The sequence below is a fragment of the Uranotaenia lowii genome, chromosome 2, assembly GCF_029784155.1.
Source record: "Uranotaenia lowii strain MFRU-FL chromosome 2, ASM2978415v1, whole genome shotgun sequence".
In the NCBI taxonomy this organism is placed as follows: Eukaryota; Metazoa; Arthropoda; class Insecta; order Diptera; family Culicidae; genus Uranotaenia; species Uranotaenia lowii.
Window position 1 is genome coordinate 82169043 of NC_073692.1, and position 5615 is coordinate 82174657.

Below are 5615 nucleotides of genomic sequence, written 5' to 3' on the forward strand. Positions count from 1 at the left end.
TTATAAAATTCCAATTTTTGGCAAAACTTGGCAGAAGGAAAAAATCACGTCTTTCTCGGCACACGCCTACTTAACTTTTTTTCTTTTACTTGGGTTCAAACAGATATTAACTTATTTGCCAAATAATGTTAGGTGAGAGCCAACCAAATTTTCATTCAGTAGATTTAAAAATCAAAATTTGTAGGTTGGTCCAGAAACGCTGTCCTATGCCAAATTTCTGTTAAATCCGACTTTTTGAGAGATCAAAGTTTCGATTTTGACCCTGAAATATCACCTAAGGTGGTACAAAAGGAAATCGTCAAGCAGTATTTATTTCAATTCCAATTGACTTCGACATACATAAAACGTCGAGATCGGGTGATTCTCGGAAAAAAATTATTGCTTAAAATCAACATTCTGGGACTGCACCGTTTTTCGGAAAACCGGTGGCATTAAAGGGTTAAATCGTTTATTTAAAAAATCAAATTAAATTTCTTTTTCAAGTTTAATTAGTATAAAATTCAGGAAAAATATTCAGTAAGGCTTCCGCTTTTCCAAATCCGAATTGCCGAGCGAACTGCCATCAGATTTTGTACAGCCACCTTGTCCACCTTCTTCGCCGCTGAAAGCCAGTTTGCCTTGAATTGCTGCTGGTACTTAGCAGTTTTTTTGGTCTTCTTTAGGTTCCGCTTGACAACAGCCCAGTATTTCTCAATTGGGCGGAGCTCTGGCGTGTTGGGAGGGTTTTTGTCTTTGGGAACCACCTGCACGTTGTTGGCGGCGTACCACTCCATGGCCTTTTTACCGTAATGGCAAGATGCCAAATCCAGCCAAAACAGTACGGAACAACCGTGTTTCTTCAGGAAAGGCATCAGACGCTTATTCAAACACTCTTTCACGTAAGTTTCTTGGTTGACAGTCCCGGAAGCTATGAAAACGCTGCTTTCAAGTCACAGGTACAGATGGCTTGCCAAACCAGATATTTCTTCGCGAACTTTGACATTTTCATGTGCTTGAAAATATCTGCTACCTTTTCCCTTCCTTTTGCCGTATAAAACTCCTGTCCCGGAAGCTGCTTATAGTCGGCTTTGACGTAGGTTTCGTCGTCCAGTACCACGCAGTCAAACTTCGTCAGCATCGTCGTGTACAGCCTCCGAGATCGCGCTTTGGCCATCGTATTTTGTTTATCATCGCGATTTGGAGTCACTACTTTCTTGTAAGTCGATAGTCCGGCTCGTTTTTTGGCTCGATGCACGGTTGTAGACGATACACCCAGCTTATTTGCGGCATCTCGGAGAGAAAGGTTAGGGTTTCGCTTGAATCTACCGGCAACTCTCTTTGTCGTCTCAGCGGCTTCCGGTTTTCGATTTCCCCTCGATCCAGCCTTTTTGGCTGTCGACAAACGTTCCCCAAACACTTTAATTACATTTGTAACGGTTGATTTGGCAACTTTTAGCGATTTTGCCAGCTTTTCTTGCGAGTAGCTCGGATTTTCACGTTGCGCGAGCAAAATTTTGATACGCTGCTCTTCTTCATTGGACGGCATTTTGACAACAGAAGAGTGAATTCCAAAATCAAAATAGGAGCAACATTCTACACACACACACACACACCTTCCAAATGAGAGGTGTTCAAGTTTTTGACCGTATCACCCTTTATATGGAATAATTCCGAGTGACCGTGTGAAATATGTCTCAAATCGCTCCAAACGACATGTTAAACATGTTAATGTTTATAGGCACGTTTACGTTAAACATAATTTTGAACAATGGTGGTTCAAAAAATAATTTAAAACTGAAAAAAGGGAACAAAAAATTAAATTTATATTAAAAATAACAACGAGTTATAAACAAAACAAATATCAAAATTATAAAAATGTCCAAAATGACACATAAATATGAAACAAAACCACAACAACCCTTAGTGAGCATCATTGATCGACAGGCCCTGACTCATTGCGGTAAATATTTCCGGAACCGCGACGTGAATACGGTGCCTAGCTATTCAGACATCACTTGATCCCTGTAAAGTGTCCTGTGTGAAAGTTTATCTGTGCAAATGTTGAGAAACTTATGTAGAATATGCCTTTTTTAAATTGTGATGAGATCCTTTATAATTATTTATTTAGTGTATCAAAAAACTCTTCAGAACAAAAAAAAATGCCCTCGGCTTTTATGTTTGAATGAATCCGATCATCAATGGCTTTGAGCATTTCATGGTGTTCATGGAGTTTATAGACATCTAATTACTGCCCTATAGAACTATTGCTAGTTTAGTCGAGAGGCTGGTGAATCTCATTGCTACCTGGAGAGCAGTGGTTCAATTCCTGAAGTGTAAGTAGCTTTGTTATGAAATCTATAAAAAAGACAACATTGAAATCAATGAAATAAACCTAGGAAAACAAGCAATCTAGCAATCTGTCATCTGATTGACAGAAGAATTTGTCAACCGGTTTTTTTTGGGCGCGTTAAAGGTTCCTTATGTTCTCTTAGCATTCTCTTCAGCCACTGGAATGAACTTCAAAGTAGCTTTAATTACTAAAATTTGAGGCTCATCAGCGTTCTCTAGGAACACCTTCAGAAGCTGATTAAGCTTCTATGGAACCTCTTTATGGAACTTTTGGTTGGCTTGAGTCGTTTATACTCTAAGTAATGCAATTTTACATATAACGATTGCTCCTCTATGTGATCATAATAACACTTTGGGAGGACGTTCAATGAATTTTTCTATTGACACATTCCACCGTGACGTGAAATCGCTTTTCCGGACTATTCTGCACTGTTATCATTCTAGAAGTCAACAAATTTACTTGAAAATGAAAAAAATTGTAATAATTGGTCGCAAATTTAATTTACTTCAAAATGAATATAATTTGGTCATTTTAAAATTTAAGTTGTTTTTGTTGTGATTGATTACTTTTGTGACGTGAATTCACGCTAGAATTAACCATTTCGGACTTTAGTACATACATCTTTGATTTCCTGTTCTCTCTGTGGAAATAGAATATCGGTTTCTTCGAATGAGTTGTAAAGAAAACAATTACCCATAATTTGATGTACGGAGCTTCTCGATTGAACAACAACGAACGATGTTATGCTTATTTGAAGTTGTGACGTGAATTCACTCAGTTCAAACAGAACAGGGTAGTTGACTGAATTCACGTCACGAATTATAAAGTTATACTGTGGTTATACGGAACCATTATTTGGAGCCTTCAAATTTTATGTACACTTTCAAAAACGATATTTTGTTGTTCCGACTTTTACAATCATAAATATTCAGTATCTGCACCTAGCTTTTTCCTTATTTTGATTGACACTTGAATAGCAGCATTTTGAGGGATCATATGTTTAAATTACTACTGTCTTCATTTAAATATTCACCAAAAAAAAATTCAATTTTTTTTTTAATCTTTTTGTATTTTCATTTGGAAATAATGAACTTATTAAAAAAAAAATCAACTAAATTATGCTCGATTTGTAAAAATCCGAATCTGGAGGGTAAAAACAGCTTTTGGAGTACATTTTTCATATAAAATTTAACAAAAAACAAATTTTGTGACGTGAATTCACTCATTCGCGCTGTTGTAACTTAGATAGACTCCAACCGATTTCTATAAATTTTAGAGTTTTAGAATCGTCTTATCATTTTCAAAGAAAATTTAATTTTTTTATTTCAAAAAATGTCAGAGTTTCTCGTAAAATTAAAAATTTCCCTTTTTTGTGACGTGAATTCACTCATTTGCGACTGTTTTTGTACGCTTTTCAAACCAACTACATTGGATATAAACAAATTCTTTTTTTTACAAAATAAAGCCGTGTTTTTTTACTTCTGAACATACTAAAAATATTTTTAAAAAAATCATCCATATTTTAAAACTAATGATTTTGTAAAAGTTGTCAAAAACACCACTTTTTCCAACAAAAAAACTTATTTTCAAAATCATCTAAAACGTGTGTAAAAAAACATTTTTCTCTTTTTTTCCGTTGGTTTTGTGTGATTTGAATTATCAAAATTATAGACAATTTTGAGATTTTTTGATACGCAAACGGATAAAAATCACTTTTGAGCGGTACAAGCGCGTGGAAAGTGTCTATGGTACTTTTAATTAGCAGTTTTCAGTAAAACAACCTATGATTTGTTCTTTCTGTATTTACAAAATCAATAAAACGGTGGTCAACTTATTTAAAGTCTGATTTAAAAAATAGAATTTCTCTTTTATCTGTTTTCTCTGTACGAATACTTTTTTGTTAATTAAACTTTGTCAATTTTGATCAGCTTCAAACTCTGAACCTGCAATTTGCAAAAATTAAAAGAACGTCCTAGAAATCTCAATAAACAGAGAAGTACGCAACAATGAAACTTAAATTAATTGACAAACGAAAGCGGTCGTATCTCCTTATTTGTATTTTACCCTTCCACTTACATATAGGTTTTACCCGGGGGCAAAACCGGGAAATTTATTTTTAAAAATTTTGAACTCAATACCGCCAATATTCGTTAAAATCTAGCTAAACCCAGGACAAATTCTATAAACCAAGAAGAAAAACACTGTGAACCAGGGCTGTAGTAAGAACCGGCTCAAGGGAAGAGGCTCAGTTATTTTACTATAATAGTTAGGTATGATTTTTTTTAATGAACACAACACATATTGAATCTCAATGAAACTTAATGTTTCCTCGAAGAGAATCCATCAACTTAACATTGCGGCGTACATCTATCGAGGCTATGGTGGCTAGCATCTTACAAATGCTCAAACCACGAACCCACAGAAAGTGTACCGGGATTGAGTGAACGGGATACGATATCATTTCCGTTTACTTTTAAATCCGAACTTTCGAAATTGATTTCTAGAAATGCAATTCATTTTATAAGATTCAAATAATGTACTTTCAAGGTTTCCTAGTCTTTTCCAACCACAACAAATTTAAAAAAAAGTAAGAGATTATATTTGCGGTTCAAATTAGATTCATTTTCTACTTTTGTAAGTTCTATTTAAATTTAACATTTTAGTTTGAAACTTTTTTTTAATAGTTTCGAATAATTTATTCAGTCTGTAAAACCTTAATCGGTTAAGACGATGTTTGTCTTCAATTTGCAATATAAAAACTTATAAAATATATTTACAACAAATTTACGCTTGAAGATAAAGTACAAAATTTTATTAGTAAAAATTCAAAAAATAATTTATTTCATTATTAGAACCCTGTGATTTTTTTAAATTTAAATGTATATTTTTTGAAAGAACGAAATCTTTAAAATGAATCTAAATTCCATTGCACATTCGTGGTTTCTGCTGGTTTGTGTTTCCAAACTGACTCTGATTCGATATAAAATTTAAATTTTGAATCAAGAAATAAAACTTTGAAACTGCGAGCTCCTGCTATTTGAATCCTTGATGAAATTTTTACATTGATATATTCATCTTGATTATAAAACTTAACTTCGAGAATCTCAACTTTTCATTTGAATTCCGGATCTAAATGCTTCCTTTTGACTCTGAGTTGAAGATCTGAATTCCGTATCTGACAAGCAATTTTTGATCTAAGTTCCAGTTAATAATTTCTTTTAATTATGAACCAACAAGTGAAATTTTTATCCCAACCCTCAAACGGAAATTTCATATTTGAATTCTG